This window comes from Octopus sinensis, linkage group LG2 (assembly GCF_006345805.1).
Source record: "Octopus sinensis linkage group LG2, ASM634580v1, whole genome shotgun sequence".
Taxonomy (NCBI): domain Eukaryota; kingdom Metazoa; phylum Mollusca; class Cephalopoda; order Octopoda; family Octopodidae; genus Octopus; species Octopus sinensis.
The window spans coordinates 49,854,968-49,880,186 of NC_042998.1; the positions used below are offsets into that span (position 1 = coordinate 49,854,968).

Below are 25,219 nucleotides of genomic sequence, written 5' to 3' on the forward strand. Positions count from 1 at the left end.
CCCGAAAAGATAAAATGTAACGGCGACCTTCAGCGAAATTTGAACTCAGAACGTGGTGACAGACGAAATGCCGCTAAGCATTTTTCCCGGCGTGCTAACGATTCTGCCAGCTCTTCGCCTTATGTTGTTATAGTAATATTACGTTAGTTAAGGTGGTGAGCTGGCAGTATCGTTAGGACGTCGGAAAAAAATACTTAGCGGCGTTTCGTCTGTCTCCAAGTTCTGAGTTCAAATTCCGCCGAGGTCAGCTTTGCTTTTCATCCTTACGGGGTTGATAAAATAAATGTCGGTTGAACACTGGGGGTCGATTTAATCAACTTAGTCTCTTCCCCCCAAAACCTGTTGGCCTTGTATTAAAATTTGAAACAAGTATTAAATCTGGTTCATAAAAAACAGTACTTAGATATTTTATATTTTTATCTAGATTATGCACTTTAGAATTAGTTACATCATTCCCACTGTACAAGGCTAAGTTTACGTTGTAACATTGAGCCATTTGCTTATCTAGGATGATTAATAAAATAAATCGTGGACCACACCAAAGCAGCGCAATGTAATGTCAACTAAATCATTTGTGTCTTTTGCACATACAGTGTCTCTGTCTAAACGCAGTAATTTTCTAGTGAGAATGATTATATCGGAGTCACTGCTATCATTATCGCATTGCGTAATTAAAAATTTCAAAGCTTGGTGAGGATGGGCTGAGACAATATCGGACAGAATTCAATAAACTCGTACTTGGTGATTTGCATCGATTATTTTTCACTAATATTTCTAAACCAAATAAATACGTCGCTGGAGCAGCGCCATTGTAGCAGTCCAGTAGGATTTTTAATTGTATCGTTAATGTGGTTTAGTGTGTGCTTACTGATCTTCTCAAGCCGAATCGTAGCAGAAATTATTATCCTTCACTCTCGATTTCTAGTAAAGGTATCTTGAAGATAATTGTGGGTGATATATGATGCACGTTGATTAAAACCTGCTCATCATTATCTCGTATAATTTCTTCATCTCTTTCATTGCTTTTGAGTTTTAATTTTATGGTATTTCAAATGGTAATTGCGTTTTTATAATTTAGCTCATCAAAAGTCAATTTGAAATATTAAATGATTGCATCTTGGTATATATATATATTATTATTTTATTTGTTTCAGTCATTTGACTGCGGCCATGCTGGAGAATCGCCTTTAGTTGAGCAAATCGATACCAGGACTTATTCTTTGTAAGCCTAGTATTTATTCTATTGGTCTCTCTTGCCGAACCGCTAAGTGACGGGGACGTTAACACCAGCATCGGTTGTCAAGCAATGTTGGGGGGACAAACACAGACACACAAACATATACATATACATATACATACATACATACATGCATACATATATATATATATATATATATATATATATATATATATATATATATATATATACATATATATATAAACTGAAAGAAGCCTGTCGTGTATATATATGTATATATGTATATATATATACACACACACACCCACACACACACACATATATATATATATATATATATATATATATATTATATATATATATATGTATATATATATACATATATATACACGACAGGCTTCGTTCAGTTTCCGTCTACCAAATCCATTCACAAGGCTTTGGTCGGACCGAGGCTATAGTAGAAACACTTGCCCAAGGTGCCACGCAATGGGACTGAACCCGGAACCATGTGGTTAGTAAGCAAGCTACTTACCACACAGCCACTCCCGGGTCACATACGTGGAAGTACTCACGCATGTCTAATAGGTATATGACGTAAGTCTACTTGAAATCCTTTTTCTATATTATTTGTAATCAACTTGCGGGTGCAAGTTTAGGCCTATGGAGTCATCAGAAGAGAATGCGTGCCGTTTTGGGGCGCATTCCGCCAGACAGCTTTATTGCGCGCCGGACCGCTCACTAAGATGAGGCCCAGCTGGTTAGATCAAATGGTTTCTAGACTTCATTCAATATTCTTTCAGCCATTGCTCATCGTCTCTTTTTAACCAAATACATCGGTGTGCCTTCTCCACTTAGCCTGGATGTCACTCATCACGCTATTTGCTTTATTATGAGTTAGGCCTAGCGGCAGCAACAATTATGTATATTCAGCTTCGATTGGGTAATGCCTTGCTTTCCAGTCAACGTCATGACATTCCTTGAGGAGGTGTTTATAACGGTCGATCTTTCGAGCCCGTGCGGAGTCTATGCCATCTTCATGAGGAACCGTTAGCTCGACCAGATTTAATACTTACTTTCTCTAACAATATATAATAACCTCTGGTTTCATCGTAAATGGAATGGAGAAGAATCGTTGCCACCCTGGTAAATCTGCAGCCACCCCTCAAAAGCCGTTCCCCATTACATCGTTTACAGGAAGGTGCAACTTCTAGATGGAGTACCAACGTTTCCATGTGGCATGCTTGATAATAGTCGAGTGATTTCCATCCCATGAAACCATTGGTAGCCTTGTTAACTTAAAAATAGAAAAATGTAAGTACACATATTGTGCATACCCATTGCATTACGTCATTAGATGCAACTCTTCTGAGCTCTCTCTCTCCTCTCTCTCTCCACACACACACACACACACACACACACACACACACACATATATATACAGGGTGACAGCGTCAAGCAATGATGTGCATAAATTCAAAGTTATTACCAGTTCAAATATGCTCGAGGCATATTCGAATTCGTAAGAAAGCATTTCATTACGTTTTGTCAATGGAGAAAATTTCTCGCTGTAGACAAATGTGTATAAATACACCAAATCAGCTGAGATCGACACCTAATCAGACTTTTGGGATGCATGCATTTCGGAGTGATTATCTCTTCTTCAGCTACAGAACCCGGACAGCGGGCGTTGCGAAGCATTACGCGTTCATCAAGAACTCAATGATGATACAGAAAATCTGCTTGGAAGGAGTGCCAGTATAGAGTGATATCTACCAACACGTGCAATTTATCAAGATATGTCAGTTAATAAAATACTCCAGCGCTCTTCGGCATTACTTTCGGTACAACTCTCGTAATTATTCTGAACATAATGAGATTAAATGTGAGAGTTGGCTTATTTCTAGGTTTAGTTTCACATTGCTATCACATTCTTCATAAACTATGCTACATTTTTCTCCTATATTTTTATTTATGCTTAACAAAGTATCTCACTGGAAGTATATACATAATGTATACATACTCACGCATACAAACACGCATGCATACATACATATATACACACATACATATACATGTCTGTGTGTGCGTGTTTGTGTGTGTGTGTGGGGGGGTGATGTGAGGCATTTAAGCAATCAATAGAGTTGTAAGCTTTCTCTAAATGTTTTACATTTAAATTTCTGTAGTGACATAAACATGATTGAACGCCAGAAACATGTGATCTAAAATGTTGTTTAAACAGTATTTTCACTTTGTTTGCGACAGAAGCTTACTTACATGTTTCCAAGGAAACTTAATAAAATTTTAACAATGTGCATTTATTCACACACACGAACACACACACACATACACGCAATTATATGTATGCGTATTTGACTGTGTGTGGCGTGTATAGACGCGCATCTGTGTGATTGCTCGCGTACATGTGCGCTTGTATGTATATGTGGGAACGCGTGTTTGTCTGTCTGTGCACTTGTGTGCGAAAGCGTATACACATTTAAAAGAGTTTTATATGTTTTCTGAAAAATGCTTTATATTTATGATTTGTAAAGGACTCCCTACAACCTACACATGACTGTGCAGTCACAACGGACACACAGACACATACACAAACACACAGAACCGCGCGCGCATATCCGTGCGGAAACGTATGCATACTCTTGTGTGTATATGTATGTCTGCAACTATAAATAAGTGTATGTATATATATATATATATATATATATATATAGATGCATGCATGTATACACACAAACACACATGCATATGTATGTATGCATATATCTATTACGTATCTACCTAAAGGCATACATCTCTCTATACAGACATGAAATATATATAGATGTGTATATAAATGAGTATGAGTGTATGTGCACATACCCCAAAACACGCTCACACGCATACATATGCCTCTATATGTGTATGGCATACATGTATATATTTATACCTACCTTCCTACCTACCTAATTAATTACATACATATACACACAGACATACATACATGCATACATACATACATACATACACACATGCAGACATGCATACATACATACATACATACATACATACATACATACATACATAGATCTTGAAATAGAACAGAATAATTACACACATGCATACATATATACACGCATAGATATATACATAAAAACACACAAATATGCATACATACATGCATACATACATACATACATACATACATACATACATACATGCATACATACGTACATACATACATACACACATACATACACACATACATACACACACATACATACACACATAGACAAATACACACACGCATAAACACACATACATACATGTATTGATTTATTTACATTAATCTTGTTTGTTAGGAAAGAATGGAAAGAAAGCATTGTAGGTAAATCCAATTAAAGTGAACATGAAATATCACCTGTTCGTTGTCCTTACATGATGCATGATATTTTTAAGGGTTCCTATTTTTCTCTTATTGCATGTCTTAGTGTTAATGTTTATAGCATTAGACTTACGTTATTTTTTTCCCGCAGATACAGCAGTTCTTTAGGGAATTTTAGATTTGACAAAGCATGCTAAAGAAACCAATTGTTAATACTAAACTGTGAGTATTAAAGCAGAATTGTATATAAAATAACATTCAGCCGCATCATTTCACTGTTTTCAGCTCAGCCATTCGACGTTGGTCATTCTGGAGCACGACGTGCAAGTTTAAATGAAAAAAAAATGTTAAATTCATTATGTATGTATGTATGTATGTATGTATGTATGTATGTATGTATGTATGTATGTATCTATCTATCTATCTATCTATCTATATAAAAATACAGTGTACATTTAAACACATAAAAGATGGCCATAACAGGATATCTGACTCGCTAGAAATAGTAGTATATATATATATACTAGTCGCCATGATAGATCGTTATATATATATATATATATATATATATATATATACCAGTCGCCATGATAGATCGTTAGCCACTACACACATTTTCTCTCTCCTTGTTTTTTCTGTCCCTTTCTGTAGAAGAGCTCAGGCTTGAAACGTAAAAGACTTTTTTCTATTCCTGAGCGTTATACTAATACATCTGTTTGTTTTGTACACCACTTGTCTTCGTCTTTTTTTTTTCGTAAACTCTCCCTATTATATATATATATATATATATATATATATAGAGAGAGAGAGAGAGAGAGACAGACAGACAGAGATAGACAAATAGACAGAGAGAAAGAGAGAGAAATACGGAAAGTATCAAACAGATAATAATTTCCCTATGTTGACGAGTGTACTATATAGAGACGACACACTATTTTTACGCAAAATAGCAACTTCCAATCCACAGACAAATTTAGGATGTTTTTAAATTTTCTTTAAAAATCTAGGATTTTCAATGCATATAGACATAAACCTCAAAATATAAAGTTCGTTGATGTTACATTTAGTCTAGAAAACTAAGCTACATGAAACCAAGTAAAAACTTATGTACATCAATCATTCGTTTAACCACCGAAGGTTTGTAATCAAGAACTGGTGAGGAAAATTTCACGAAGACTATCAAGATTTTTCCTGCAAGGAAAATATGTCCAATAATACTGTTCAAGCATACAACGAAAATCTCATTAAAAGGAAATCAAGTTTATTCTGGACATATAAGAAAAAAAAAATCTAACAAATGACCAGCCTTCAAATGACCAGCCTTCAAGCTGTAAGTTACCGAAATATTCCTTAGTCTCCAATACAATTTAACACCGATATAATACCACAAATTTTTTAATAGGAATCCCCGTTAAATTATATTCATATATCATTAACAGATATCAGGTGGTGTGGGCACATGTTTATGTATGTATGTATGTATGTATGTATGTATGTATGTATGTATGTATGTATGTATGTATGTATGTATGTATGTATGTGTGTATGTATGTATGTATTATGTATGTATTATGTATGTATGTACGTACGTATGTATGTACGTATATATATATATGTGTGTGTGTGTGTGTGTGTGTGTGTGGTGTGTGTGTGTGTGTGTGCGTGTGTGTCTAGATATATATAAGGATATTCTTGTCTACAATAATACCAAGTGGCATAGTATGCGTAATTGAAATCGAGGAAATGAGCAGAAATTCTAAGCCCCACGTACCAATAATGAAGAGAATCTTAAATTGAAAAGCCAGACATACCCGTATCGTTACGATTTCAAACTGTGTGAAAATGCCACTTAGTTCTTATCAGCGAGTGTTACTGACCCGAGGGTCATAGGAACTGCCAATCCTAGGCATGACCACTTTTAACGCCACGGCAAATTTTAAAATGTGGTCAAAAGAAATAATAGATATTAAAAATATTCCCCCGATTTCAGTTAATGTGTGTCAATGATAATTTGTGGTTGGAGTCGTCTTCTGGCTGCTATTTTTACATGCTAGTGCTATTTGTAGCACCCTTAATTATATACTCTTTTACTCTTTACTCTTTTACTTGTTCCAGTCAGTTGACTGCGGCCATGCTGGAGCACCGCCTTTAGTCGAGCAACTCGACCCCGGGACTTATTCTTTGTAAGCCCAGTACTTATTCTATTGGTCTCTTTTGCCGAACCACTAAGTGACGGGGACATAAACACACCAGCATCGGTTGTCAAGCAATGCTACGGGGACAAACACAGACACACAAACATACACGCACACACACACACACACATATATATATAATATATATATATATATATATATAATATATTATATATATATACATATATACGACGGGCTTCTTTCAGTTTCCGTCTACCAAATCCACTCACAAGGCTTTGGTCGGCCCGAGGCTATAGTAGAGACACTTGCCCAAGGTGCCACGCAATGGGACTGAACCCGGAACCATGTGGTTGGTAAGCAAGCTACTTACCACACAGCCACTCCTGCGCCTATAATATAATATATATATATATATATATATATATATATATATATATATATATATATATATATATATATATATATATATATATATATATATATAATATATATATATATATATATATATATATATATATATATATATATTATATATGTTTATATATATTTGCATTTATGTTTGCATATATGTGTGCGAAAAGATATTTGTTAGCATTAATCTAGACAGAAAGATTACATTTTCTGACCTAGATTTCTGCTTGTAAGTGGCGTATTTATATTTAAATTCCAATCATAAATTTATGATGAAGTATTATTTATATTCTTAGGCTTAATATTCGTCATAAACATTAAATTTGTGTGTGATGTCTGACTATGAGAGACATTAATGAAATAGCCAACGGTGACTAATTTACTATAATTTTATTTAAGATCGTCACATATGTGGCGAGGTAGAGCTTCGAATTGACACCATTAAAACGTTTTAGATATAATTAATTTCTTTTCATTTACCAGTCGAGGTAGGGAGACAAATTTAGGATATATTTTGGTCCTTTTCTGAATTTGATAACAAAGCAATATTAGCCAATGGTTGTTATCACTGTGTAATTATAGATAGTTAACTCTTTAGTTTTGTTTTGCTCAAATTTATCAACTTTAAATTACACCTTTCTTTTTTAATCATTTCGACGACAATTTAAAATGATTTAATATGCAAATAATTCTATTTTTAAAAGACAAAAAATTGAAAATTTTTGTAGATTTAGATATTGGTTTCAAATTTTGACACAAAGCCAGCAATTTTGGGGTGTGGGTAAGCTGATCACATCGATTCCAGTGGTCGACTCGTACTTGTTTTATCGACGTCGAAAAGATAAGGTAAGGCCCACCTCAACAGAATTTGAACTCAAAGCGTTAAGACGGACGAAATGCCGCTAAGCATTTTTCACGGCGTGCTAACGTTTCTTATTTCTTTACTGCCCACAAGGGGCTACACACAGAGGGGAAAAACAAGGATAGACAAACGGATTAAGTCGATTACATCGACCCCAGTGCGTAACTGGTACTTATTTAACCGACCCCGAAAGGATGAAAGGCAAAGTGGACCTCGGCGGAATTTGAACTCAGAACGTAACGGCAGACGATATACCGCTGACCATTTCGCCCGGCGTGCTAACAATTCTGCCAGCCCGCGCCTTCATCTATTATCAGGCATTAATATCAGCGAATTGATGACACTTTTTGTCCGTCGCTGATATTTTTGTGTGCTTTTTAGTACCAATTTCTGAAGATTAATACCGCAATTTACGGCATTCTCATAGTACTGCTATATTAATTTGTAGGTACAGATTGCAACATATACGTACATATATTTGTATATGTTTGTATGCATGTATACATGTATGGGAGAGCTGGAAAATCGTTAGAGAGTCGGAGAAAATACCTTGCAGTATTTCTTCTGGTTTGTTACATTCTGTAAACAAATAGTACCGAGATTATCATTGCTTTCGGCTTTTCGGGGTGTCGATAAAATAAATACCAGTCAAGTACTGGGATCAATTCTTGGCCTTCAGTCAAAAGTTAAAACAATTCTTCTTCTTCTTCTTCTTCTTCTTCTTTCTTCTTCTTCTTCTTCTGATGATGATGATGATGATGATGATGATGATGATTATGATGATTATGATGATGATGATTATGATTATGATGATGATAATGATGATTATGATTATGATGATGATGATGACGAGGAGGAGGAGGAAGAAGAAAAAGACGAATATTTCTCCTCACTTTCACTTTAAAACGAAAGTAAATAAATTAAAAAGTTTTTACGGAAATTAACGAATTACATTCAGTTAAAAATATGTCTAAATGATTAAAATATTGTGTACGTCAAAAAGTCGACTTTTTTTTTCCTAGAGAGCGCGAAGACTATGTGTGTGTATATTTCACCGATAGCGGACGTATATTTGTGTTGCTTGACATGCCATAATCATTATATGTGAGTGTATTCTGTAGGTGTGTATGTGGTTGACGTCACGGAAGCAATGCTTTTTTCGTCAAGAAATTACAAGCAAAAAGTGTGTTTAATTGTTTAGATAGAGGTCAGAGTATGACAAAAATTTGTCGAAGATAGGTAAGTATGAAAATAAAGATGCAAAAGAAAAAGATATTTCGGGTAATGATGACTAGCACGGTTGAAGGATTCAAGAAAAGTGACATTCACTTACTAATATTAGTAACTAAGTTTCTATAGATTATTATCGATTGTTGATGTTTCTCTTAATATAAAGCAATTAATCGTTAGGCTTAGTAAGGTTTATTCTATGTGCAGCATTTGCTAGTGGCTAACACTAGCACTTTTATTTTAAGATATTAATTATACTACAGTTCTATATTTAAGAGATGAGGAATTAGGCAGATTATTTACATTATTTACAATTGGCGGATATTTGTCCTCATCTTGTTTGTTGTTAACACAAATTTCAGCTGACATACCCTCCAGCACTCATCAGGTGTCTTGGGAAATTTCGAACCTGGATTCTCATTCCTAAGGTATTTTTCGATGTTATTGTTGCTATTATTATTATTATTATTATATAGACAGAAATATTCGTTACATTTTAAAATATAATTAGATACAATAATTTAATTGTTTTTCCCTACCAAGTCAAAAGTTAAAATTACATTCTTCATTTACCTTTTCAAATAAAGATACGTGGAACAAGCGATATATATATATATATATATATACATCTTTGCATACAACATATGCATGTCTTCTGTATCATATTTGTGTAAGAAAGAAAATGTAAGAAGTTGATTATTATCGATGCAAATTACTGTTCATGAATAACTTAATTTTTTTTCTCAAACGTACGATAATCTTTTAGAGAATAAAAAAAATCTATTAGGTGACAAGTAAACGTAACCAGTTGGTATTTAAAAATTATTTCATAAATATCGATAGAAGTGTATGCGAAGTTTTTGCACAAAATTTTGAAAAACGATATGATGTTATTCTTCTCCGAGAAACAATGTATCTCGTAATTAATTAATGCAGGAGTTGCATGTCTGATAAAAGACCAATCGAGTTTAGTTTTAAATTCTGTCACACGTACGCTATATACATTTGAATTATAAGATGATGAGACACGTTTCTCGGTTGCTAAACATGTGCATATGTGTCGCGTATCATTTTTAAAGGGACTTTCAGTAACCCTTATATATATATATATATATCCCACGGTTGTTTGCAAGCAGGGTCTTAGCATCGCCACCTAATGCTTTAAAAAAGACATGGTGTTGAGAGGGCTGGTATTTTTTGAGTTCATAATGAAATTTCTTTCTTTATACTGACTTTAAACAACAAAATTACTCGTTGCAACTGCGTTTTATCATGGTGGTATTCTTTAAGATATGGTATCTGTAGTATTTATTTATAAAACTAGCAGTATCGCCCGGCGTTGCTCGGGTTTATAAGGGAAATAACTATACAGCATTTTTAAAGAGTTATAGCCAAAAAATAGCAAAAAAAAGGGAAAAAATATGATGGTAAATTTTTTTAAAAATCGTTGACTCATCGTAGACATTTTTAGAGAGTTACGTCCCTTAAAAAAATATGCATGAAAATGGAAAAAAAATGATGGTAAATTATTTTAAAAATCGTAGACTCATCGTAAACAAGCGCTAATACCCAGAAGGGCTCGATATGAATCACGACTATAAGATACCCGGTTTTGATTAAACTGCACCGCAAAATGTGGGAGTAGTTAGGAATCTAAATCGAAGGGGACAGACACTCACACAACTACAGTTTTATATATATAGATTTAAGAAAATCATGTCAACATTCAAACAAATATTTAAATTACAGTATTTGCCACCTTATAATTTGACGTAATATATAGTGTAAACGTATAGAGTAAACATTCAAACATCGTCACTATATTTCCAAATCCTGCTCTATTTCAAATGAAAGTTTTGGCCTTCCAAAGTTGTCTTAATGTATAAGTCAACCTACCTGTTTTTGGCTGTAAGTTTTGGCCTGAAAAAATTCAAAAAATACGATATATGGAAGATTCACAGGATTTTATTATGTAGATTCGAATTTTAGTGTTTGATAGTCTTAATACCCAGCGTTGCCCGGTAAAGTATTCACGGAATCGTTTGCCAGTTGGTAGAATGGAAATTCACGGTACTTAAGCATGTATATATAATTAAAACTAACTTTTAGACTTATTTAATTGGAACTATCCAAACAATAGTGATCAATTTACATGAGTTGAGGCATTTTTTAAACTTTTATTTTAAGGTATTAATAATATTCTACTATAAATTTAGGTACTAGTAAATATTATATCTATAATAGGTCTAACGAGAAATTGAAGGTAAATATATGAATATTCTTTTCCCGACGACTTATTTCTTACAAAGAGCTCTTGTTTCTGGTCCGTCTCAACCTCAATGCACGACAATGTGTAAGAGTCGAATTGTTTTAAGATTAATGAAGTGATGCGCATTTGTTTGTCATTGTGCGTGTATGTGCATGCGTGTGTGTGAATGCGCGCGCGTGTGTGTGTGTGTATGTGTGTGTGTGTGTGTGTGTGTGGTGTGTGTGTGTGTGTGTGTGCGTGTGTGTGATTGCATGTGTTGTGTTTTGGTGGAAGACGTTTTCTTACGGTTGACGTGTATTGCTGACAAGACTATTCCTTTGGAATAGCTTATTGTTTTCTGGTACAGATTTGATTGTTCGGTGAGTTTCGATTTCTGATTTTGTTGTCATTCTTGTCGTTACTACTCCTTACGTTGTCTTTGTTTTTGTTGTTATTATTGCGTACCGTAAGAACAGCGGACGATATGATATTGGCTACTACCATATGTGCAGCACATCAATCTTCTTCCATCTGCAAAAACTCTGACATGATCTGTTATTGTCCGCTAAATGCGTTCGGAGACCATTTAGAACTCTGCATGGGTGAAACAAAATTTACGGCTTTTCTCTGACCTTTGAGAGGTGGTTCCTCTTGTCCATGTTCTTATAGGGTCATTACAAAATATTGCATGATTGTATGAAGGGACGCGTCGTTATATAACCTTGGTTACAGTCGCTCCACACAGGAGCACATATTTTTCAGAGTCACATACTGTCATTGTTTGCTTTAGAGCCAGAACTTTGCCGAATTTCTTATCCCTGTTTACTAACTATTTGGCACCAATACTTCTTTCAAACATTTCTCAGCTTGTTGCTAGTGTTGTATAAGTACGTTACTAATTTTCTTGCAACGGTGGAATACGGAAATCATCTAACTTCACGCTATATCCTATTTCGGCAATGTATCCAGTCTCTGAAAGCTTTCTTGTCACGGTGTACACGTACGGCCAGGAAGTGATAAAAAGGGCAATTTGAGTGGCAAAATCCTCTCATTGCTTGGATTCGCTTCTCCCCACTTTCACTAGTGTTGACTGGCTGGCGATTTTGCAGATATGTGTAAGGCAGCGAGGTGGCAGAATCGTTAGCACGCTGTGCAAAATGCTTAGCGACATTTCGTCTGCCTATACGTTCTGAGTTCAAATTCCGCCAAGGTTGACTTTGTCTTTTATCCTTTCGGAGTCGATTAAACAAGTACCAGTTGAGCACTGGGATATATGTAATTGACTTACTGCCACCCCGAACTTCCTGGCCACGTGCCAAAATTTGGAACCAATATTGCAAATATGTTTATATGTCAAAATATTTCTGTGATTATATTCTTTCAAGCACCAAGAGGCTGGAAACAATAACAAATCCTTAAAAGGGCAACCAAACAGCAAATTATTCTGCGACTTACAAGCGAAATAAAGCACGTATTACATAGAATGAAGCAATGAAATGATAATAATGATAATAATATTAATAATAATAATAATAATAGCGTGTGACTACAATACGTTGCTTTCGCTTATGCGCGCAGGGTAATAATAATAATGATAATCTATTCTTTATCTGTTCTGTGACTCAAGGGCTCGTAGTGATACAAAAAATACGATGAAACACTTAACAAGTAACTTACAAAGACGTTTAGTGAAGGACAAACAAGTTACAGAAAGACGAGAAGAGGGATGAAAGACGTTATATAATATAAAATATACATATAGGATATACATATACATATACAATATGCATATAGTATATACAGTATACTGCACAAATATTCACATGGAATAAAGAAATATAATAAAACATTCATAAAAACAATATATCCTTATGTAAACCAAACTTCAACTTGAATGGATCGGGGCATTCCACGTTTCCGATTAAGCCTCCCGTCTAAATTCCAGAATCTTCCACGAAGGTCTTTTGTGTTTTACTGGGCAAGTGAGGGTTCACGTCTCAAGGATTGTTAAAATATAATATTTTGTAATGTATATCCGAAATTTGTAGAAGTATTCAGTTCATTTTATGTTTGAAATGTGCCCCCCCCCCATGTCTTGCTCGAGTCATACTTCGGTAAGAATTTCTTTGTGTTTCGCACGCCATAAAGCTTTGTGAAGTCTAGCGAAGGACAAATAATTTTTCCCAGAAGTCGGTTCTTCATCACAGCGACAAGTGGATAAGGAGTTCAGTTAAGGAGTCGTTTCTGGTCGTTGCAGTTGTTGATGTAAGTGACTCTTTTTGTCTTCGTCGATGTATCTGAGACATGGATTCTTGGGTCTAATGATTCACCCCTGACAACGAGGAGCGGGGGCAATTTTCTTTGCCAACTGACTAATTGCGACTGCTACTATTCTACTAGGCTTCCTCTGCAGAAGGCTCTTAAATGGATTTTACTCTCAGACATATAGTAAATAGGTCGACTTTCTTGAATACTGAGATTAAATGCCTTCCTCTCAGCATCCTCTACAAAACAGTTACTGCTTTTTGGCCTTGCGGAATCATGAGGACTTTTATGTTCATGCTGACCTCACCCTCTTATACTACCAAAAGTTGCATGCCTGCTGAGTACTTGCCCATGTTCCATGAAGGTGACTATTAGCCAAGAGTAAACATTGTCCCTAATGTCTCTTGTGTTACACTTCTCGAAATACTGCGGAACAGGCTTATGAATAGTAGTTTTACGTAAAATTTGAGCTTATACTTTCACATCATCTTCAGTTTTAGAGATGACACATATGGTGCTGTATGCACTCCTTTTCCCAAAGAAAAAATGTGTCACTTAACATATCTGCAACCACTGTTTCCATGTTTTCTTTCAATGAAACGAGAAAACCTCGATAGCCACTGTAAAACAGTTAAGTTACCGTTCTTATGCAGCACGCCTTTGAAGGAATGTAATACGCTGGCGCATCTTACTGCTCAAAATGCCTCCTGTCTTTCGTTCGTCCACCAAAATGTTCCATATTGAGAGTCCTTTTTGCGAAACATAGTTTTTAATTATTCATATTGTGCCTGACGTAGAATGTGCCCATATATCATTACTGTTGCCAAGTGTGTTATTTATTGTGCTGCATTTTCTGTTGGAGTGTTATCAATTTTTGTCTTTCTACTATTTGCTTGTTTTTGCGTTGAAATAATGTTTTTACGTTTTGCTGGAATTTGGATGATGTTTGTTTTCTTTGTTTACATATTATTTTCTTGAAGAGCGGTCCGAGGGAATGGGAGCTATTTACTTGCTCAGCGTTAGTCGGTGGAATAAAAATAGAAATATTCTAGTGTCGCACTATTCATAATATTTTAAAACTCATATTTTGCACTGTCTCTCCTCGGCGTTTTGCGATTCCTCTTTTAGAAACATCGGTGACAAAAAGCGAAAACACGGATCTAGCGTGGTAGCGGTGTAAAATCTCAGTTTTTAACTAAACCATTATATCTACACACACACACACACACACACACACACACACACACACACACACACACTCGCACTCTTTGTGATCGACTCACACACACAGACATTTACGCACAAAGACATTCACAAACACAAACATTCATACTTACGCATATATAACGGATTCTCCCATTCGATTTTTATCAACCAAACTACACATCCATCCATCCATCCATACCTACATACACATACATACATACATACATACATACATAAATACATACATACATGCATATATGCATGCATGCATATATGCATGCATACATACATACATACATACATACATACATACATACATACATACACACACATACACACATACATACATACATACATACATACATACATACATACATACATACATACATACATGCATGCATGCATAGATACATACACACACATACACACATACATACATGCATACATACACATATACATGCATACATACATACATACATACATACATACATACATACATACATACATACACATATACATACATACATACATACATAGAAAAGAGAAACTGTGCACAGTTGTGGAAATTAGCTGTCCGGCGGATGTTAAATGTTTTGCACACAGCTTGCACATGCAAGTGCTACCTGTCGAAAGCTACGCATAGCGGAAGCCAGTAAGTGTATTGGATCATCAGGAGAGAATGCGCGCTGTTTCGGGGTCTACCTCTCGACGGCATCAATGCGCATCGCCACCACCCCTCCTCATGATATGAGGTCCCGCATGCTAGATCAACTGATTATGAAATAAAGCACAATATTCTTCTAGCCATTGCTCCTCGTCTCTTTTTAACCAAATCCAGTGGCTAGCCTTTTCCACTGTAGTTTGGATATCGTTCATGGTGGAATTTACTTTACGATGAGTTAGGCCTCACATTGTGTTCAACGAATCTTATTTCGGTATTTCGATGGGAAAATGCTCCGCTTTCCAGCCTACATTTTCATATTACTTGAGGAGGTTTACATGGCGGTCAATCTTTCGAGCCCGAAACGGTGTCCATGGTATCTTCATGAGGAACCGTTAACTCGACTAGATTCACCACTTTTTTTTCTTTTACACCACATTATAATATCCGGTTTTTCGTAACTGGGATGGGAAAGAATCTTTGGCACCCTAGTAAATCTGCAGCCACCTCCCAATAGTCGTTCCACTTTTCATCACTTACAGAAAGTTCCTTCTAGAAACGGATTTGCTGTCCTGAGCGCACGAAGGTAATGGTTGTTTTTTTTTTCCTCACTGTTGATGAGAGCAATTTGGTTCTTTATAGCATTGACGATAACTTAGGGACCAGATTGTGTCTCCATGTAGTCAAAGCCAGTGAACAGTTGGAAAGAATATGGTTCAGTGTTTCGACCCTTTCCCCTTTGTTAAATTTGTAGGCGATGGCAAGACATCATAGGATGAACGAATCAGAAAACTTGGCCGAGATGTAGTCCATTTCCATATCTCATTCCAGCTTATTTTTCTCTCAACAGCATGTTCCTTCCATCTCGTCATCTACCCTTGTTGAGTGCTTTGGATCAAATGAAGCTCTCTTCTCCCTGTTTCCCTTGTTTTGACACTGTTGCTAACAACAGGTCTGCGTTCGCTCCGAATCATACTTGCAAACAGTCTGAACCGATCTGCGCCAAAACCAAGTCCCTTCCGATGAATTTGCGTTGCACCCATCATATCTCGGTGTGTAAGTGAAGACAGAATTTTCACTTCCAACGGATGTTTGTATAAAACTGAAGGTCAGTGGAAAAGAGAATACCTACGCTGAACTATTGAGAAATCTGCAGCTACTCTATACAAATTACAAGTTCAGGTTTATACCTGTAATCATTGGAGTACTGAAATATGCAACATACTGCCTAAACGCCAATCTTGAGAAATTAAACTTCTCAAAATCAAAAAAGAGAAAGCTAATTCGAAGGCTTAAGATCCAGTCCATCACTGGAACTGTAAAGATCTGTAAAACAGTTGAGTATATATGAGCATGTCTAGATATGCAACTATATGCATGAGAAGGCATACATAAAACAAAACATATACAGCTCTGCATGTATACATACATACATACATACATACATACATACATACATACATACATACATACATACATACATACATACATACATACATACATACATACATACATACATACATACATACATACATACATACATAAATACATACATACATACATGCATGCATACATACATACATACATACATACATACATACATATATACATACATACATACATGCATACATGCATACATACATTCCAAAATACCCTGTTGATGTGGTTGCAATTCCAATGAAGGAACCTTGGATCTAACAAACCGACTGTTTGTCTATTGGCAAGAAATCTCGAAGTAAAACTGAATAATGGCATTCATGCAGTCATACTTACATACATACATATATATATATATATATATATATATATATATATATGCATATATATACGTACAAACACACACATATATATATACACACATATATATATGTACATATATATATTTATGTATGTATATATATATATATATATATATGTAAGAAATTAAAAAAGGAAAATACGCACACTTACATAGTTTTAATATAATTTTTAATATATCGACCGGTTTCGCTATCGCTATTCATGATATTATATTTTACTTATTTGAATATGCATTTTTTCGTAAGAAGAAATATATATATATATATACATGTATATATTATGTATATATACATGTATACACTTATATATGTACACACACACACACACACCACACACACACACACATATATATATATAGCTGTGTGTGTTTATACATATACATATATTTACACGCACATGCACACATATGGAATTATCCTTATCTTGACACCGATTAAACTTCGAAATATGCTTCAGCTCGCACATGTAACCTATCACACGCCATAGCATTCGTAAAACTCCCGACATAGCTATGTACCAGGGTCATATCGGTGAATTATTGGTGAAACTTAATCAACAGACCAAACACAGAAAAGAAAAATACTTACACTGATTATAACTTTTAGATAGATGAGTGGCATCCGAAAATTTACGAGAGTAGCGAAAACTTAGGAACTATTTTAGCTTCTTTAAATTATAGCATTCTATATACCTTACTTAACGTGGATGGACGATAGAGAGACGCACAACTACAGTATTCATCTCGAGGCAACATCTCGTATAGACGTATGATGCTAAAATGCATGGAAGATTGGTAGCAAATGAAAGTCGTCCAGTAGCGGTGTTGGGATTGCTACATCTTTTAGCAACCGTATGCTTAGACAAACGTAGCCTCTAATTATATAGAAAAAGCAGTGCCTAACAAATCACCAATGGCTTGATAAAAATTCAGTATCAGCGATGAAAGTAATATTAGTTCAAAACAGCATTCTGTATATCTTACCTAACGCTGATATACTATAGAAAGCCACTCGAATGCGGCATTCGTTTCGAGAAAGAACCTCGTATCGATGTTTAATGATAAAAGGTACGGGAAAATATGAGTAGCAGACAAAGAGTGCTCAACAGCGGTGATGGAATTCTACATTCGTTAGCACTGTCGTGCTTAGACAAATTTACCTTCTTGTGATTATCTGATTTTTTTTTCTCTGGAGAAGTTTGTAACTATGTTGTTTGCAAAAAATATTTATGTCAAATGTCATTCTTCTGTGTCAAGCTTTATCGATGTTAATATTGGCAGTAATTCGGCAGATGCACAGTCCACGGAACGTGCTCTGGTAAGGGCGGTGTGGATAGTGGTGAGTGGCGATCCATGAGTTGAGACTGAGTCTCAAAGTCATGGTCGTCACTACAGAGCCTGCGTAGACGGAGGAATTGGGAATAGGGGATGGAAAGCTTGGTGTGTTTAAGGTGGGAGGAAGAGAAGTTGAGGTATGAGTGTGAGCCTGTGTGTTTGTACTGGATGGAGGCGGTGGAGTGATGGATGCTAACCGAAATGTCAAGAAAGGAGACAGTGGTGTCAGAGATAGTGTAGAAGTGGAGGGCAGGATGGAAGGATTTGACAAAAGAGAGGAAGGAGTCTAGATGTTTGCGGAAGAATGAGATCGCAGCGATACAGTCGTCAATATAACGGCCGTATAGTTCGGAAGTGGGACCAGTGAAACTTGAGTATATTTGGGTCTCAACGTAGCCAAGGAACATGTTCGCATAGTTGGGGCCCATTCTCGTTCCCATGGCCACTCCCAAGACCTACTGGTAGAAATCACCAGTGAACGAGAAGCAGTTGAGTGAGAGGACATATTCGGCCAGACGAACGAGTGTTGATGTGTCGGGTTGGGGGTTAGGTCGAAGGTTAAGGAAATGTTGGAGTGTACGCAGCCCCTTGTGGTGAGGGATCACTGTGTAAAGGTTCCGGATGTCGAGAGTGAAGAGAAGTTTAGAGGGGCCGGAGGGAAGGAGAAAGAGTTGAACAAACGGAGCGCGTGGTTGGTGTCATATATATGAGAGGGGAGGAAAGACATTAGTGGGGGCAAGGACATGGTCAAGGTATCTGGAGATGAGTTCGGTGGAGCAGCTGCAGGCGGAGACGATGGGGCGGCCAGGGTTGTTAGGTTTGTGGATTTTGGGGAGGAAGTAAGTAGCAGGGGTGCAAGGGATGCGGACAATAAGGTTGGAGGCGGTAGGAGGGGAGGCGGGAGAAGGAGATAAGGCCATGGAGGGCACAGTCTGTTGGTAGCTAGGTGTGGGTTCAGAGGGCAGAAGGCAGTAGAAGGAGGTATCTTGAAGTTGGCGGAGAGCTTCGGCTTTGTAGAGGTCTGCGCGCCACACCACAACGGCTCCACCCTTGTAAGCCGGTTTTATGATGATGTCAGTATGGCGTCGAAGACATCGAAGGGGTGAGAGTTCGGGTGGTGAGATGTTCAGATGACGGGGACGCCTGGAAAAGTTAAACCGCTCCACCGCGCACTGGCAGGCGACCGCAAAAAGATCGACTACTTGGAATGGCCAGGAGCTGGCATCCACAGGGGATGGTTGGCGGCCCAGGTCATATATATATATATATATATATATATATATATATATAGATATTATATATATATATATATATATACATACATATATATATATATATATATATATACATAATATATATATATATATATACATATAAATATACATACATATAATATATCTACACACTATACTATATAGTAAATAGTATATATATACATACATTTATATATATATAGATGTATGTTACATACGTATATATATATATAGATGTATATATATACGTATATTATATATATATATATATATATATATATATGTTACATATATATGTGTATGTATGTTATATATATATACAGCATATGTATATATATATAAATAAATATATATATATATATACACATATAATGTATGTATATATATATATGTATATATATATATATATATGTAAGTATATATATATATAATATTATACATATATACGTTTGTAGGTATATATATATATATATATTATATATATATATTTATTTATATATTATACATATATCTGTTATATATATGTAAGTATAACACATATTTAAATATATACATTACATACATACACAACACACACATATATATATATATATATTAATACCTACTTCCGGTTGGACTTCGTCTTGCTTAGCTTTCCGCTATATTGTGTTTTTTAACACAACACGTGTACAGAGGGAACTTTTCTGGATGAAATGACGCAGCTTATGGCTTTCCAGAAACACACGTTAAGTTTGTTACATAGCACACACACTCACACACGCACACACACACACGCACACACACACACACACACACACATATACTTACAGACCACAGACACACACACATGTATAAAGGAAACGGTCCGTCTCAAGGCGTGTACACATAGGGCTAGTTTCCCGGATTCCGTGGTGGACATATTGACCCCCACCAAGCTCGGGTTGATGGTCCATCGCCGGATTATTCATTTTTTGCTAGCTAAGTGGACTGAAGCAGATAAAATGAAGTGTTTTTTTTTTCAGGAACACTACACATCGTCCGGGCCAGGAATTGAAACCACAATCTTACGAACACGAGTGCAAAAGTTTACCCGCGAAGCCACGCACCTCCATATACACACACACGCACACGCCCACAAACACACACACACACACAACAATTACGGCATCAAGAAACAATAACAACTGTAATTATAATAATTTATTACACTTTGGCATGAAAACATGGGCAAGTTGAGATAATTGTCTTGCTCAGGGATACACAAATACAGGGAATGGTGTAGTATACAAACTCACAACCTAGTCTGGTATCTTATCCAAACAACAATTGATTTTTTTTCTCAATAAGAACGCTTTCTCAAACTGGCACAAGGCCGCAAATAGGTTGGGGTGTTGTGTAGTCAGTATAACAATGGCATTAATTTATTGACCCCAGAGGTATGAAAGACATAGACAATCCTGGCAGGATTTGAAACCAGACCGTAGACGGATGAAACTAAATATTGAATGACATCTAGTCCCAACGCTCTACTGTTTTATTTTTTTGCCATTGTGCTCAAGGCCCGAATTTTTTTTTTTGTATGAGGAGGGAGTATAGCATGTTGATGGAAGTGCTGTTGGTAGTGGAATGGTTAGTTTCTTTGTTGGTGGCAGTAGGATTCATGGTGTTGGAGTTGTTGTTGTTGATGATGCTAGTTTTGATTGTAACCTAAGTATTGGTGTTTATGTTGGAATATGTACCTATTTCTTTACTACCCACAAGGGGCTAAATACAGAGAAGACAAACAACGACAGACAAACGGATTAAGTCGATTATATCGACCCCAGTGCGTAACTGGTACTTATTTAATCGAACCCGAAAGGATGAAAGGCAAAGTCGACCTCGGCGGAATTTGAACTCAGAACATAGCGGCAGACGGAATACCGCTAAGCATTTCGTCCTGCGCACTAACGTTTTTGCCAGCTCGTCACCTTACGTTGTAGTATGTATCGTTATGTTGTTGAGGTATGTACCGTTGTTGTTAGTGTTGATGGTTTAGTATTGTTGCTAATATGTATAAGCTATTTCAGAAACCCTTATTTAACGGACATAATACACAGTCGTCTTGCCATATACTAAAGGGATAATTCAATAATACAACAGCAACAACCTACATATACAGATATATGCTCTCAGGCATATCGGTTTGCATTGAACGTCATAGCCGATGAGCCAATTTCAAGTAGAACCATGTTGGAATTAGCGCAGAATGTTATATCATCTGACACAGAATGTTATATCATCTATTGTGGGGTCAGTAAGGGCGGTCCTCTCCGGGCGACACTTTTGGGCCTGAAGTTGGCAATATGTGATTTTTGTTGGATCCGGGGGCGGCAAACGGAAGGGCTGCCCTGGGCGGCACACGTTCTAGCTACGCTAGGGAATAGATCTACAGCATTTTGGTCGCTGTTGTTTTAAGTTTTTCTTGTGACTATTCAGTCATTATTATGTAATTTATTGTACCAATATTGAGGAAGATAGGAAAAATGAACCCATTTTGAAAACCTTAGGCTGTAAGGGGAAATATATTCACTTGATAAAATGAGATAGGCAGATCGTTACATCCTCATACCAATGAGAACGCGTTTCATTGGCATGAGATAATGATATTGTCTTGTTTATGCTGTTGCCTTATAGCTGTACCTTAGAATAAAAGTAAGAAAAATTTTACCTATTCTATCAAATGGTAGGCATACTAAATGAAAGTTTATTTTCTAGCGGATGTAAATATTCAAGGGAATAGAGGCATTATCTTTAGCTGTTGCAGAAAATCCCAGGAAATCCTGGTAAAAATTTACGAAGCTGATGCCCAGCCTGAACACACAACTTCTGCAGATAAAGAAAAACAATGCGGATGGGAAAGGAACTGGAATATAAATCTGGTCCGAATGCATGCAACAGAACAAACTCCGCTTAAGGCACCAAAAGAACCAAGATAGTAGTGTTAAACTGGGAAGAACTTTGGTTCTGTCACTCAGCGATGGCATGGGAGATTCTGCTGAAATGATTAGTGTTGCTTTTGTTCCTTCTAGCGGTGGTGATGGTAGTCATAACAGTAGTAGTAGTTATGTAATTCTTTTCGGAATATATGTAGTTTATCTTGTCATCATTTTACTATCTACTAAGGCTGTCAGTGTTTTCTCTGCATTGGTGTTATTGCTTTTATTGGAAACAATGTTGTCGTTGTAACTGCGTTGTTTTATTGTTGCAGTGGTTAATGCGTCATTATCTTTATTATTATCATTATTAATTATTTTTAATTTCTATTATTATCATTATTTTATTATTATTATTATTATTTTATTATCATTATTTTATTATATTATTATTATTATTATTATCATTTTATTATTATTATTATTATTATCATTTTATTATTATTATTATTACTATTATTATTATTACTATTATTATTATTATTACTTATTATTATTATTACTATTATTATTATTACTATTATTATTATTACTATTATTATTATTATCATTTTATTATTATTATTATTATTATTACTATTATTATATTATTTATTACTATTATTATTATTATTATTTTAGTTTCTAATTTTGTTTCGAATTTTGTTTCCAGAATCATTGATGTTTTGAACCTTGTCTTTGAAATATTAATATTGTTTATTATTTCATAGTTATAATATGATAAAATAAAATACAATAAACAGGATTTTATTGAAAAATGAACTGAGGATCGGAAATCAATTTCCTTCTTTTCTTTCTAGCATAATTTTTTCTAGAAATTCAACAATATTTCCCATTAGCAAAGCTACCATCTGCTGCAGGTACCACCATTCAATACAAATGCTATATAGTGCCATCTGTACCCTGGGTATCGTCAATATTCACCCATATCGAAACATATCACTATCAACTTACCATGCGTTTCTTTTTGTTGGAACGATAAGCACCAGTCATTATCCTCGTCATCATAACCACGACTACGATCACGACCACGATGACCACCCTCATCATCATCATCATCATCATCAACATCATCGTTACCACCAGCACCACCATCATCACCATCACCATCACCATCACCATCATCATCAACATCATCATCATCATCATCATCAACAACATCATCATCATCATCATCATCAGTCTCATAATCTCCACCACATCAACTGTCGACAACATCTACACCAGCATCATCATCACCCAAAACAACTGACATCCTCATCATCACCGCGATCACTACCACAGACTGCCACGAACATACATATATGTCGGAGTACCTCACATACCAGATGCGATCCAGCCATCCTCATCCATACATCCAAACCCATCGTTCACCACTCTCTCTCTCACCTAGATACAGGAAGTACAAATGCAATTTCCACGCCATCCAGCGCAGCAATTCTCATGTCATGCATATCATAGCAGTCTAATTTTTGCATAGTACCTTCTCTGCCTCTTGCTCTGTTACTTGATGATGATGATGATGATGATGATGATGAGGTGGTGTATGAAGAAGAGTTGGAGGAAGAGGGGGCGAAAGATTCCAATGATGTCGGGGATCAACAGAATCATTCTGTTGTGGCCATGGGCACCTTCCTCCTCTTCGCCACCGCCACCATCACCACCACCACCATTATCATCATCACCAACATCATCCTCAACAACGTTACCACCACCACCACCACCACCACCACTATCACCACCACCATTCACACAACCGCCAGCAAACTTTTCACAACCAGTATTTTTATTAATTTATCACGTTCACCACCACAACCACACACAGACTAAAACCACCAACACCACTGCCATCACCACAACACCACCACCACCACCATCATCACCATCACCATCACCATCATCATCATCATCCATTATTATCATAATCATCATCATCATCATCACCACCACCACTACCACCACCACTACCATTATCAACAACAGAAGCTCAAATCTTATTAGTATAGTCTGTTTTGTAATCTTTTCCGTTTTTAATATATATTCTTCATGCTGGAGTGTCTAGTCCGGTTATGGGCACTGAATATCTTCATCCGCGGAATACCGAACGGAAGGAAATCACCACTTGTCGGAAGCAACAAAATTTGTCTTCATCATCTCATCAACATTTTACACCTGGTTAATGATATCCACCCACTCACTACCAAAACCAACAACACATCACCATCACCACCACCACCACCACCGTGCCATCAACAAAGAACTG

The 25,219-nt window shown here is 36.1% G+C and overlaps 1 long non-coding RNA gene across 1 annotated transcript; it reads right to left on the bottom strand.

Moving 5' to 3' along the window:
• Positions 1-2,244: 2,244 nt before the first annotated feature.
• LOC118767872 lies at positions 2,245-16,120 on the bottom strand. The gene is made up of 3 exons (XR_005003777.1): positions 16,049-16,120; positions 12,786-12,788; positions 2,245-2,276 (listed from the first exon to the last, which is right to left on the bottom strand). It is a non-coding gene; the product is annotated as an uncharacterized LOC118767872 (long non-coding RNA).
• Between the last annotated feature and the right edge of the window lie 9,099 nt (positions 16,121-25,219).